General features: G+C 36.2%; 1 pseudogene; it reads left to right on the plus strand.

Moving 5' to 3' along the window:
* Positions 1 to 9,481, plus strand: part of LOC129928607 (dipeptidyl peptidase 2-like) — a 173,727-nt pseudogene extending 164,246 nt beyond the window's left edge.
* Positions 9,482 to 15,117: the final 5,636 nt, after the last annotated feature.

Here is a 15,117-nt window from a genome sequence, read left to right on the forward strand (position 1 = left end):
CAAAGTAGACTAAGGCATCTATTTTCATTAAGCTTAGTTTCTAGGCTACATAGGGAAAATTGAGAGGTGAAGATAATGCATTCTCTAGCGCTTGAAAAGTTGGAACTGTTACTAAACAGGCTAAGGAGTCTACATTGATTTTCCTGGCTCTGTCTCGGTGAAAATTGTCAGTAATTGTGGTAGTGTTTGCTGTTTTGATGTGGAGGCCAAGGGGATCTGTGAGGCTTTGAAAATCACTTACTCCTGACTTGGTGAGGTACATTGAGAAAAGGCTAAATGTGGCTAAAAAAATGGCCGAGACAGATTTTGGGAAACAGTTACACAGATCGGGTCTGAAATAAGGAAATCCTTTGCCAAACTGGGAGTCGAACACTTAGTGAGGTTGTGACAGAGTAGGGCATGTTCTACGACAAAATGAGCTACGCATACCAAGAGTTGCGATGACATGGAGGCCAATACGAGGAAAGCGCAAACAGGGACGTCCTCGTATTACTTGGCACCACACCTCCATGGAGGATCTCAGAACACTGGTCACCAGGTGGGAAGAGGCTTCAGACATTGCCAACAACAGATCTTTACGGAGACAGCTTGCTGCCCAATGCGCTGAACGGCACGGGAGGACCTAAGTCTAAGTCAGACTTGTTAATCTCTGTCTTGACAGGTCTGGGAAGCTCTTGACTTTTGTTACATGTGTGCACAACGCACAACAACAGGAGTAATCTCCAGAATTTTTGCAAGAGTGAATTTGAGTCCCCCCAAGCCGCCCCCCCCCCCCCCCCCATGCCCTTACTCAAATAAAGAGTTTTGATGATGATGATGAAGACTAAACAAGTTGATTATTAAACTTTATTTTACACGGAGCCAAGTACACAGTAAAGATAACTTTTCTTTTATTTCTGATCTCAGCATCTAGTCAATCCATCTTACAGCTAGTCTGACTATAACAGGCTAGTTATGCTTGTGTAACACTACTAAAATGCATGATTGTTTTCATTCTTAACTGCAGCACGCCTTAATATTATTTGTGTGATTGTCAACATTTTTAAATGTGATGAAATGTCTTCTAACATTTTAAGCAGCTTTGTTACATCGTGACATAAATCAATCCATATTTACTTTAAAAAAAAAGACATTTTAATTTTGTATGTCATTAATTTGTACTTAAAGAAATATTTGTATGTTCTCTGCTCATGGGCATAGCCAGGATTTGTTTATACAAGAATTTTTTTTTTTTTTTCGTTGCATATATATAATTATAATATTAATTTAGCAAGACACTGCTTTTACCGATCTTGTATGCATTATGCATTATAGTCATTGATATATACTATACATCTTCCACAATATTTGCATATAAGAATTTCAGGGATATTAATGAAAAATGTTATGATTCTGTCAAGATGGCATTTCAAAAAATGAATAATTTGGCAGCATCTGGTCCCTCTGGTAAATATAATATTTTGCTTTTCCCATCACAAGTTTTAATACACTTCAAAATTTAAAAAAAAAAAGTGTTTTTTATGGTTTTTCTTATTAGTGCTTAGAAAGCAACCTAAGTTTAAACATTGTGTTTGGTAAAATTCTTAAGTTGCAAAAAAAAAAAATTTCAATGAAAGATCACAAGGTGGTTATATTAAATTCTGTTAAAGTTTGACTTGACTTATTTCTGTTAACCCCAGGGGAGCATAGAGTGTTCTTCATCTGCTCCCATGTCATTCCGGTATCCTCAGCTTCACTGATGACCGTCCTATTCCAGGTTTGCTCACTTTCCCTGCAAATTCCATTCAAGTACCTGCGTTACAACATTGGTAGTTGGTTTTCATAAGGTGTATCCGGCTGCACTTTCACTTTTTAAACTTTGTGTTTTTGCTATGCCACAGGTTAGCAGCAGATATCTTTTTAGGTTATCCGTTTGTGAAGGTCTGGAGTATGTTTCTATTTGTTTTCATGACTCTCAGTGTCTTGGAAGCATTTTACCTCTTTTATTACACAACATTTTCATGCTAGAAGCAAACCACTAAGTGTTAAAAGAAAACTTTTGTATGGGTAGTTATGACAGTTTTCTGTTAAAAACTGGGTTATTATATAATATTATAATAATAATATAATAATAATAATAATCTTTATTGTCCGTATGGAAATTTGTCTTACAATTTGTGCATTACACCAAACAAAAAACATAACTATAAGAAACCAAAGTGTACATTCACACATACTCACACATGTATCAAATACAGTAGTGGAAATATCCTTCTTAAACAAAATCATTTGTCTTTAAAAAATTTAAACAATTTACATTTCTTATTGTTTAGGTCTGCGAGTAATCAGCGAAGAATTCAAATTATGCAATGCGCTTGAAGATGACAAATCCTATCAACATTTACTTGGTTGGATAAGAAGTGCATTTACTGTAATGGCCGTGTTAAATTATCCTTATCCAACAGGATTTATGGGCAACTTGCCAGGTTTTCCTGTGAAGGTTTGTTCAATGTAGAATAAATGTAGACTCTACTATTACTGCTGTAACCTTTTCCAGTCGCAAAGTGACTATGGATTGCATAGAAATGAAATGAATGCCTGTGTATTAGTTATGGTCACAATGATTTTAATTACACATCTCGGCCCCTCCACCCAGCTGCTAGGGTGCAGCATTGTCTGCCGCAACCTCATTTAGGGTCACTGGCTCATGATTTTCCTCAGTGTTGATTCCATATGCCTTTGCCATGTTTGTGTATAGCTGCAAGGCAGCAGAGGCTTGAATTTTAATTCTCCTTGGTGATAGCCAGCCAAAGCTAATGAACTCTCCTTCTCATAGTTTACTGGTTTTGGTACCAGTTACTTACACTGGCTTCTTCTCCTTTTAGTGATAACAGTTCTGCCGGACTCAATATCTGAACCACACACACAGGCCAAGAAGAGTTGGACTGGTAGTCAGAGGCTGTTTGAGGTGCTTGCCATTGGAAGCGTTGTATAGGTAATGGAGTGCTTATACAATAACAACCTTATGGAACTTATTGTATATAACAGCTTTATTTAGTTTTATTTAATAAGATCCTAGAAAAAATCTTCTCAAGACAATCTTTATAGCTGTAAAAATTAAATATAGATTTACATATACATGGGTGTAGCCTATAAGGGATCTAAATATTAACAACAATTTAAAAAAGTGTACTTTATATTTTTTTAAAGCATATATTTATTCAGCATTTAGAACATTTACAGTTATAATTCTCAACAAGGAGACTTGTTTGTTTGCTTGTAAATTGTTTTACATGTTTCGTATGTTCCTTCAGAGTTGAAGATAATTTACTTCCTAGTCCAAACCTCCTGCAGGACGACAGGGGATGGCAGCGGGCAGGGTATGAACCCAGGACTGTCAAGAAAGAACGACAGTACAGCATGCATACTGCATGACCAGGCTGCCATCTGGCAAACTGGCCTACATCTGATGTTTAGTAGACATTTGGAATGTCTTGTTCTTAGATATATGCTGGACTGTTCATACCCTTCACTGCCATCTCTGTCGCCTGCAGGAGGTATGGACTAAAAAGTAGATTTGCTGTAACTCTGAAGCAACATTCGAAACATGTAAAACAAACATTTTATATGTATCTCTCAGAGTTTTAAATGTTTGCATAATTAGCTAATACAATGTTTAAATATTTTATGATGAATTATCTTTGCAGGTTGGCTGTGAATTCATTATGAATTCAACAAGTTTACTGGAGGGGCTGGCCAATGCTGCAGGTAAGAAATGTTATATGTATAAAGATTAGGGGAGCACCAGATAGTACCTTTTGATATTTGTCAGGAGCCGGATATGACCAGATAGTAAAATATGATATTTGTCCAAAGCCAGATACCTACATGACTTTTAAATAGCTCGTCTTACTGAACATTTTTCAAATCTTCAAATAACATACCTATATTCTTATTAATTTATTCTTGTTACTTTTATTTACCTTATTGTTTTAAACTCTATTAAGAATGATAAATTAAAGTTTAACAGCATTTATTAACAGATAGGTCTATCACAAAATTTACCGTCATACCATCATCAAACTTCTGTTTCCTATATAGATCACGCTCAATAGCAAGAATCACCAAAATTTTCAATCTATCTTCGACAATAATTGACCTGAAGTAATTCTTGATTAGTTTGAGGCGCAAGATGCTTCTTTCACTAGATGCCAGTATTACAAGTATTGTATAATGGCCTTTTTTTTTTTTTAAATTGCGTGTAGGATTGGGGTTTTCCATGTTGATAACACCCAATAATGACAATTTTGTATACATTTCACATGATTTTTATGAGTTTTCAGGAGATTTTAATAATTTCAGATATTTAGGAGCTCCTGGAGAATCAGTAGGCAGCGGGAACCCTGTTATGGTTTAATTTAATAATTTACACCTAGAATTAGCGCGGACCTATGAAAGTGCGGTGCCCACTGTGGTCGCATAGGTTGCAGTGGTCTAAGGGTGGTGCTTTCTTCAATCACTAATAACAAACCTATTAAAGACTTTTTTCTGGCAGATAATCCTAAGTAGTCATTGAACTTATCTCACATACAACTAGCAGGAAATGAGAAGGCTGACACACTCGCCAAGAGTGGGAGAACAAACTCACAAGTAAACTCTGCACTCTATCCAGAAGAAATGAAGAAATTAATTGTAGATAAAATAAATGAGAAATGGTCGAGCTCTCATCCAAATCACAAGAAAGATGACGCTTACTATAAGCTATCCCGACTTGACCACCGTCTAATCTTCCGACTCAGGACCGGACACGACAGAATGCGACAACACATGTTCCGGAAGCTCAAAATTGGAACCAGTGAAATCTGCCCATGTGGAGTATCACCAGAAAATGCTGACCACGTCCTCCAAAACTGCTCTCTCTACCAAGAGGCCCGTATAAGACATTGGCCCCAAATCACCCCAATAGAAAGAAAACTATATGGAGAGCTCCCTGATTTGGAAACCACTGCGCAGTTCATCTCATGTATTGATCTAGTCATATGAACACTCCAACATAACAATGAGAACGATGAAGAAGAAGAAGAAGAAAATTGAACTTATTTTTAATGTAGAAGTTGGGCTAAATAGCTGTTGCAAGATAAAGCTATTTATTCTGGTTTCTAAAACTTGAAGTTGTTTTATCAAACAAATAGATGTGTTGAAGGAGGGGGCAAGGAATACAAAAATTAATAACTTTTGTCAGCATTAGAAAATAGCACACTCAGCCGTGAAAGCCACTGACTTCATTCTTTGAATTTCGACATTCATAAGTAATGGAACCTAGCAAGTCAGTAGTGACTTTAACAGTGGCTTTAGATCTGCCACAAGAGAAACGTTCTGCAAGTCAGGGAATATCAGTTTGATTTCCTTTATCATGCTCAGAGAAAAAGAGATTAAGCTCAACCAAAATGAACCAATATTTCTTCTATTAAAACCTCTGCCCTTCTCACTTTTATCTTAAAAGAACTCTTTCTTGGATTTGGCGGTTTACTAAAAATCCAATCTAGATCTAGAACAGATCTATCAGTCTAGCACACACCTGGTCACATCTAGACTATTCTAGAATCTAGACTAGAATTAGATATAGACATTTCTAAATAAAGATTTATGTAAATTCTGATATCTTAAAAATATTTGTAGTTCTAGATCCAGTCTAGATGAATTAGAACTAATTAATCAATTAATTCCCACTCAGTTTGAAGACTTCTAAGTAACTGACACTTTTAAAGGAACTCCGCTTTATTTAGATCAGTAAGATCTAGTTAACATTTAAATCTTCACGCATCAGCGCTTGAAAGAAAAAAAGCAATACTACATCCTGGTAGATCTAATACGAAAAGTCCATTCCCAGACAGTGACGCACTGATTTACATAAGTGATTAGCAATACTACTTGTTTTTTATTTTAATTATTTTTTTTTGGTTTCTTTTTTTGCTTTAGAGGAGGAAATGCATATTTTCAGGTGATAAACCTTACTTGCATATTTTCGTGTCCATTTGGGTACAAAATAGGTTAACACCAAGAAAAAGTCATCACACACTCTAACTCTTTCAACTCCAACTCTATTTCTTTTAAAGCCCTCTCTACAACTCTGACTAACTTTCTCAATTTCCTTGCCACCAACTCTGATTAACTAAATAAATCATGTCAATTGTAGAGTGACTATGGTTCATCTAGTGTAAAGTGAGATAAAAGACTATAGACATTTTTTATGGTCGGATCGATGTTGTCTTCGCAGCAGTTCTCTCCATGCAGCTGATGTGTCCAAGAAACAACAAATGTCCAATAAAGTTTGGGATGCAGCACCATATACCTCCACACCCATTCACATGCTCCTGTCTTCAGGATCTCCTCCTTCGTGATAGTCATGGTCCTCATCTCAATCACTGAGGTCTAGTGAACCTCCAAAGTTTTAACTCTATCATTAATATAAACAGGAGGCTGAGTGGTCAAGCGCTTGGCTTCCAAACCAGGGTCCGGGGTTAGAATTCGGTGAAGACTGGGGTTTTAATTTCAGGATAAAGGGGAACTTTACTTACTTTTACTTATTAATTAATATAAACAAATATGGTTTATAACCGGCTTATTCATTGTCTTTTTTTTTTTGTTTCAGGTGTTTTCTACAACAACTCTTTACAATGTTATGACATTTATTCTGAATTCATTGAATGTTCAGACCCATCTGGCTGTGGATCTGGACCAGATGCCATTGCTTGGGATTACCAAGTAAGAGCCACAGTTGTGACAATAGTGTTGTTTTTTTTCCTTTTAATAATACTTGGAGGTGTGGTGGTTGAGCGGTAAAGCACTTGGCTTTCGAACCGGGGGTCCTGGTATTATTTTTAAAAAGTAAGTTCCCCTTTCAGACCTTATGATCTATAGGGCAGATGATGTAAAGGTCATCTGTTTCTGTGGCCTACAGTTTACAAGGGTGTCATGTGGGCAGCACAATGGCCAACCGCCTTTACTTTTCCCCAACTAATATCAGGGTAGACTCAGAGGCGCCCAAAGATACTGAAATTAAAAATTCTAGTCTTCACCAGGTTGAAGCCAAGCGCTTTATCGTCAGCCACCGTGCCTCCGGTCTGTTGTTTGTATATTATATTTAGTCACTGGGCTATCACTAACAATAATCTTATATTTTGCCTAGGCTTGTACTGAATTACTGTCACCCAGAGGAAGTAATAGTGTTACAGACATGTTTCCTGTTCTCCCCTGGAACCCAGAGCTGAGAGCAGCTTATTGCCAGAAGAAGTATGGCATTACACCTAGAGATAACTGGACAGCTGTACAGTTTTGGGGACAGAGTGAGTGAGAAGATTGTAAGAGTTAGAATTATAAATAGTTAATGGACACTAAAAAAAGCAAAAACAAATTGTGTGCAAGCAGAATTGTTTAAATTACTATTCATTTTAGCTTTGTAGAAATTGTGGGAATAATTTTATATTAACAGGAAAATACATTTGCATTTAAAACATTAACTATTTTTACTTCATTTTCAGATATTAAGAGTGCCAGCAACATTATATTTTCTAATGGAAATCTGGATCCTTGGATGGGAGGAGGGGTAAGACTCAATTAGTATTTCCTAACATTAGGTCAAATTAAGTGTATAGTTTGTAACAATAAATGATGAATTAGCATCACAAAGCCTAAGTATTCAGATTGGAAATTAAATTACTTAAATGAAATAGTAAATGGTCTTTTGAATGCAAGAATAGACATTTTTGCACTCAAGGAAAATCCATAATTAACAGATAGAAATCACCCAAAAGAAAACAATCCATTTTTTAGCTGCAGTTAGCCTTCATCTTGCATTAGAGAACTTGGAGTATAACAAGACTAACTTTAAACTTTGGAATTATCATGATACCAAGTTTGCAACATTTAAATATCATCAGCAATATTGTTTTTTTATACTCAATGTTATAGGTCAAGCAAGCCGTTTGTTAAAAAATTAGTAATGCAGATGACAGACGTGAATTTAAAGTTTTCCATCTCATTAGTTTATTTCAATTTGTTAGAAATAAAAAAATCATTTTTTTAATTTATAAATGTTACAATTCTATGGAACAAAATTGGTTTCAGTATATATAAATATATTTATTTGTACGCTTTACCAGGTAAATGAAGATCTTTCTGAAAGTCTTGTATCTGTGGCAGTCATTGGTGGAGCACATCACTTAGATTTGAGGTTAGTATTTAAACAAATAGATATTTTTTTTTACAATATATAGCTTTATAGAAATGTGAACTCCTTATCACAAAGAGTGAATGAATCAAGTTTAGGACAGTCAAACATTTGAGGAAACAGCATAATATTTAGAAAAGAAAATGTGTATTTCATGAAATTGGAATTATTGCTGCAACAACAACAATTAATTGCTGAAATAAAAAAGAATATTGCACATATCTTGGTCAAAAGCAGGACTCCTAACAATATAAATGCTAGCTCAAGGGCAATAACTCCAACCTGGGGGGGGGACATATAAAATTCTGTTAAAAACAAACAAACCAGTTTCTGACAACCAACTATTTCACAACTAAACCAGGACAGTACATACTGTACTCCTTACAATCTTTATTTTATCTTTAGGTGCCATTACTGATTAGTCTATTTTATAAAAATATTACGCACTCATCTCATATTGAGACATTAAGAATAAAAACAATTATTTTCTTAAAATAAATTTTAGGAAGCGTACATTTTCAGCAGTAATCTCATTTTTTTTTAAATCTATAAAATAATAATTACAGTACATATTTAAATTTTGAAAAATAACACAAATTGACTTGATGACTTAGTCCCATCAGAGCATAGGACTGCAACCACATTTCTCCTCCGAACTCAGTTCTGACCAGCTTTCTTCATCATTCTAGTACCCTCAGCTTCACTGATGACTAACCTCTTCCAGGTTTGCTTGGGTCTGCCCAGTTTCCTCTTTCCTTTTGGATTCCAATCAAGATTCAAGTGCCTGCCTTGCAACATTGGTAGTTGGTTTTTGCAGAGTGTGTCCTATCCGTCTCAACCTCTGGTGCTTTTTGATATCTTGGGCTTTGGGATTTTGCCTAGATCTTGCCCAAAAATTGACAGTAGTTATCTTTTATGGCCACCTGATTCCTAATCTGGCGTAGGCATCTATTAACAAAGGATTTTTTTCAAAATTTGTTTTAGTAGCTCTCCATGTCTCTAAACCATAAAGAAGGGCATACTCAAATAATTGTTTTGAGTGCCAAGCATCAGTTAAAATTACTGTCATGATTGTTTTTTTTTTTCTATGTTGCAGGTCCTCCAATCAGCTGGATCCTCCAGGTGTTGTGTTAGCCAGAGAAAAAGAAAAAGCTATCCTCAGGCAATGGCTTAGTTGACCTAAAATCATCTAAGTTTCATTGTACTTTGAATACATGACTGTGAATGCAGAAATGTTTCATGGAATAAATTTCTTGTCTTGAAACTTTAAAATTTTCATAGAAAATATGTTTGTTTGTTAGTCAAATCTAAGTTTGGGAGTGGGATAAAAGGCAAAGGGTGCCCCCATCAGACTTGGCAAGTCAAAACTTGAAGAGCTGGACAAGTTTACTTACCATGGCAGCATCATAACAAAATGATGGGGGTGCCTACCATTATTATTATAGCTTTTATATAGCGTTACTTTCATGCTTATAGCATGCTCAGAACGCTTTTGGTCCAATCTCGTATGTGGACCAGTGAGGGGGTATCTAGTTGGTTTTCCGTGCTGCCTTTAGGCACTCAGTAAACACAACTCTACCTCGGGTGTCTAACCTTGAGCCCCCTTCTAGGTAACCAAGCCAAGTTCAAGCGTACTTGGCCTCTCGACCACGCTTCCCTCATGATGTAGCATGCCGAATAGGAAAGGCAGGGAGCATTTTACAAAGGCTGCAGCCTATTTGGACAAGCCAAGCCATTGGGCTCGAGACAAAAATACACCTCAACACTGGGAGTCGAACACTTAGTGAGGTTGTGACAGAGCGTCGCATGAGGTTTGCAGGACATGTTCTACGACAAAATGAGCTACGCATACCAAGAGTTGCGATGACATGGAGGCCAATACTAGTAAAGCGCAAACAGGAACGTCCTCGTATTACTTGGCGCCACACCTCGATGGAGGACCTCAGAACAGTGGACACCAGGTAGGACGAGGCTTCAGACATTGCCAATGACAGATCTTTATGGACACAGCTTGCCGCTCAATGCGCTGAATGGCGTGGGAAGGTCTAAGTTAGTCAAATGTTTTACATGTTAGCAATATTCCAGATTTGTGAAGATAATTACAACCTAGCTCAAACCTTCATCAGGATGATAGGGGATGGAGGTGGGCAATCTTGAACCCGGGAACATCAAGACCACCAAACAACAGTCCAGAGCACATACCAAATGAGACAAGGCACTACTTCTATTGGATATATATTAAACATCAAATTGTAAATTATATTTCTTTTGAAATAAAAAGATTTCATTATAAATTGCTATTTGACTAATCTTAACCCAGCCTTAGGTAATTGGATGCTCCCTATGCCAATTGTCGTGCATATTAATCAATGACTTAAACTCCGCCAAGTCATCAATTTTGTTGTCTGACTCATGCAACCCATTCCATGCTCTAATAGCACAATGGAAGAAGTATTTTTACAAATTTTTCCTAGAATATGGAACAAGGAATATGCCTTTATCTATATTGAAGAGTCTCTGTACTGTATTGAAAACTAATAAATAAAATTCAAGCTCTTCCCTCGTGGTTGAAGATGAACACACTCATTTGCTCTGAACTCCAAGAAGGCTTGAATTAGAAAACTCATTCACACTCAATGCAAGGGTAGATTTGATCTATTGCCGCATTGCTTTTGCTTTAAGTATTTTTTTTTGCTGGTGAATATCTCGTAGCACTCTGACGTGATAAAAAAACAAATTATCAGTAATGTGTCATAGACTAGATTATAACGTACAACGTAAATTACAAAAGACATGTTTTATAAAACACATCCGATGTTCAGTATTAGCAACTTCTTGTTCTCAATGTTCTTTACTTCAGCTTTTGTATTAAGCAAATTGACCTGGCAATCAGACTTGCGATGTCTATAACACATTATGTTAATCACATTCTCTGTACAGATTTAAGTTTAAAGAGATGGAGATAAAGAGATCTGCTTTTTTTTTTTCAGACCTTGCGATTTATAGGAAGATCGATGTAAAAGTCATGTTTCTATCGCCTAAGCTGTCATGTGGCCAGCACAATGACAATTTACCTTCAGTTTCCCATTCTAATGTCAGGTGTCCATTACGGTTTAGAATACTCAGGTCTTTCTAAAAATCCCGAAATTGAAAACTCCTAGTCTTCACTGAGATACGAACTGGAGACCCCCTAGGTTCGAAAGCCAACTGCTTTACCACTCAGCCGGCACGGCCAAGATGAAAGCTATGAGAGAAAGATGGTGAAAAACAAATCTTGTAATTACAGATGTTAGGCCTACTTTATAGATAATTACGTCCTACACGCATCCCTGGGCAAATAGGACCTATGAAGCTTTGAGATTCGCCAATTAAAAAAAAAAAGTATTCAACAGCGACAATTACAAAAATCATATACTGAAACTCGATGTTATTGACTCGATGTTCATTGTGCGGAAATATAGGAGAGTCGATCGATCACATAATAGTTGGATGTAGGCTACACCTTTGTGTCACTGTCCATCTACCTAGGTCGCCTTAACCTAATAGTGAAACCAAAACATCTGGCCTTGACACATGATCTCTAGACTAGTCTAGACTATAGTTATTTTACTGGGATATACCTATTTTTAACTGCCAAGACAGACAGATTTCAGTCGTCAGGCTAGGCAAATCAGTAATTATCATTAACATTGTAGAGCTGTTGTGGAAAGGGGCTATCAGAGTTCACTAAAACTATTTTATAATTTTATCATTCATATGGGTGGTGACAACTGACCACGTAGTCATCTTTGAGGCCACAATATTCCCAGGATTAAGAATATTCTTGAGGCCATGAACATTGGTAGGATTAGGAAGGGTTCGTGTTATTTGTCAGATTACTGCCGCATTGAATTGAATTTTGTTTTCCAATCTCTATTGTAGAAGTGCCAGAGAATTTGAAAAGTAAAACAAATGTTTCCTTCGTCAGCACAATCTAATGTCCTCCACCCCACCCCTTTTTTTTTTACAACTGCGACAATCATTTTCAAATTATTTTTTTTTCTTTTCTAGCTTTAATTAGTTCGTTTGAGTTAAATTGTATTGTGCTTTTGTGAATTATCAACACAGGATTTTTTTCCCTTACGGAAAAGTACATTTTAAAACTTTTTTTTTTTCATTCCAAGTGCTTATAAATTGACCCTATATTTTTTTTTTTAAAACTTTGAATCGATTAACTTTTGTCTTGTGAAAAGTATTAGTACGTGTGTTATTGCACTTAAATAAAATATATGTTCTCCTTCAGACCTTGCGATGTATAGGGCAGATGATATAAAGGTCATCTTTCAATGGGCCGGCCTTAGGCAATAGGCGGCCCTTGGCCGGCCTAGGCGAAGTGAGTAGGGTGGCCCCAAATGAAATAGAAAAGTAAGGGAGGCAACGGAAGGCACTAGGCAGCTGATCTGTTTTTGGGGGCCAATGTAAACGAGGGTATCATGTGGCCAACACAACGACCAACCACCTTTGATTTCGCCAACTAATTTCAGGTAGGCCTACCCATTAGAGCTGCGTGGACACAGAAGCACCCAAATATCCCCAAATTAAATATCCCAGTTTTCACCAGAATTCGAACCCAGAACCCCGTTCGGAAGCAAAGTGCTTTACCGCTCAGCCGCCGCCTACTCTCAACATGTTGAAGCATTGTTTGTAATATGTTTTACGTTTTGATGAAAAGAAAATTAAGTCATAGCTGACCGAACAAAAAGGTGACTAAAGCTTTTTTGAGATGCTGAGCTTTACTTTCAGATCTAAACAGCAAGTTTTAGCAATGGTTGACGAACTACAAAAAACAGAAAAAAAAAACACAAAAATGTCCACCTTATCCCTAGAAACTGGTTTTGCAATGAAGATTAAAGAACCTTACAGAAAACAAGTCAGGAGAACGGCCGTGATACTCGGCTGAGGAAAAATGGCTTTCACGTCAATGTTGCATTCCTAAAAACTTACAAGATCAGTCTAAAGCAGGGGTGGGGGCAACCATTTTTTGTCGAGGGCCGCATTAAAAAAAAATTAGGAATGTATCTAATATGTTTTTACAACCTAGACAAATACACGCTCTATCTCTGTATAGGCTACTGTCTTTTTATTTACATTCTTACAACCTAATTTCACTTATCTTATTCATGGCAAACCAGTAACACAGACTAAACACGCAAAATACCTAGGTGTTATGATAAATGAAAAACTGTCATGGAATCCACATATTGATGAAACTATAAAAAAATCAAAAAAAGCATTAGGGTTTATTAAAAGAAATTTCTATAAGTCAAATAAGAACATAAAACTAAAATGTTATTTAACCTTGGTTAGGCCAATAATAGAATATACATCCTCCGTTTGGGACCCCTCAACTCAAGAAAACATTAAGTAACTGGAACATACACAAAATAGAGCAGTGAGATTCATAACAAATGAATATTCACATTTGACTAGAGTAACACCCTTAGTAAAATCACTAAATTTAGAAAGCCTTCAGGACAGAAGACTCAAAAGTAAAGTAGCAATTATACATAAAACACTGAACCATAATATTCAAATACTAAATTTAATAAAATACTCTGAAAGACACCAAGATAAAGGCACATTCCCCGTCCCATATGCTAGGACAAATTTGTACAAATACTTCTTTTTTGAAGTAACGTCTGTATTATATAAGATATATAACCTAGACAAATACACTCTCTAACTCTGTATAGGCTAATGTCTTTTTATTCACATTCTTACAACGTAGACAAATACACTCTCTAACTCTGTATAGGCTACTGTCTTTTTATTCACATTCTTACGACTTAAATAAATACACTCTCCAACTCTGTAAAGGCTACTGTCTTTTTATTCACATTTATAGCAAACTAAATTTACATTTCATTTTTTACACTTCCGATTGAGGAATTACAATGTCTGAAACTAATTTTACAAATGTTGTTATTGTCTTTTAAATCACAACATTTAACCACAAATGTACAGTCGTACTTATGTGGTAAAGTATTTCACTGCTTACACTTGTACATGTTCCGCAAGTGTGGAACTAGCTTAGGTCTACTCATGGTCTACTAGTTGTTATTATTATTATTTTTTTGACTGCTTTCAAATTATAGTCAGTCGACATCGACCTGTTCTTATAGGCCTACTTGTTTATTTTCAAATAAAAAAAAAAAGTCTGTTTACAGATGTATGTGGGCCTAAATATTGTGAAAGTTTATCAGCAACGTTTTTTAAAGTGTGATAATACATCCATAAAACTCCCGCAAAAGAACTGACTTGAACTTCACTTTCGGGTAGTATTTGAGGCTAAATAAGCTTTAGCACTAAATGGTGAGCTGAGGGTATTCAAAACTGGTTCCAAATTCTTGAGGCCTTAATTTAAATTTCGCTTTCTAATTTCCACAATCAAGGAATCCAAATAAGTCTTGTACTTTTGAACCATTTCATTACAGATAGTTTTACCTCCCGGCAAAGAAAAAAGAATAAACAAGTTTTCACGTATTAGCCTGGAGAAACTTTGTTAGAAAAGATTTAACATGCACATATATTTCATGCTCAAACAACCTATTGGATGGCTGCCTGGTCGTGCGGTTTGCGCGCTAGATTGTCGTTTGGATTTATCAATGGTCAGGGTTCAAACCCTGCCCGCTCCCATCCCCCGTCATCCTGCGGGAGGTTTGGACTAGGAAGTAAACTATCTTCAACTCTGAAGGAGCATCCGAAATATGTAAAACATTTTACAAACAAACATTTTATTGCTATGCTTCCATTCTTCATTACAAATATTAGTAACAAAGTCAATATTTTCAAGGAACAAAACATTTTCTTCCTTGTGATCCAACACTCTCCCCAATACCTTCCTCTTACTAAACCAGGGGATTATTACT

Source organism: Biomphalaria glabrata, chromosome 10 (assembly GCF_947242115.1).
Source record: "Biomphalaria glabrata chromosome 10, xgBioGlab47.1, whole genome shotgun sequence".
Classification (NCBI taxonomy): Eukaryota; Metazoa; Mollusca; class Gastropoda; family Planorbidae; genus Biomphalaria; species Biomphalaria glabrata.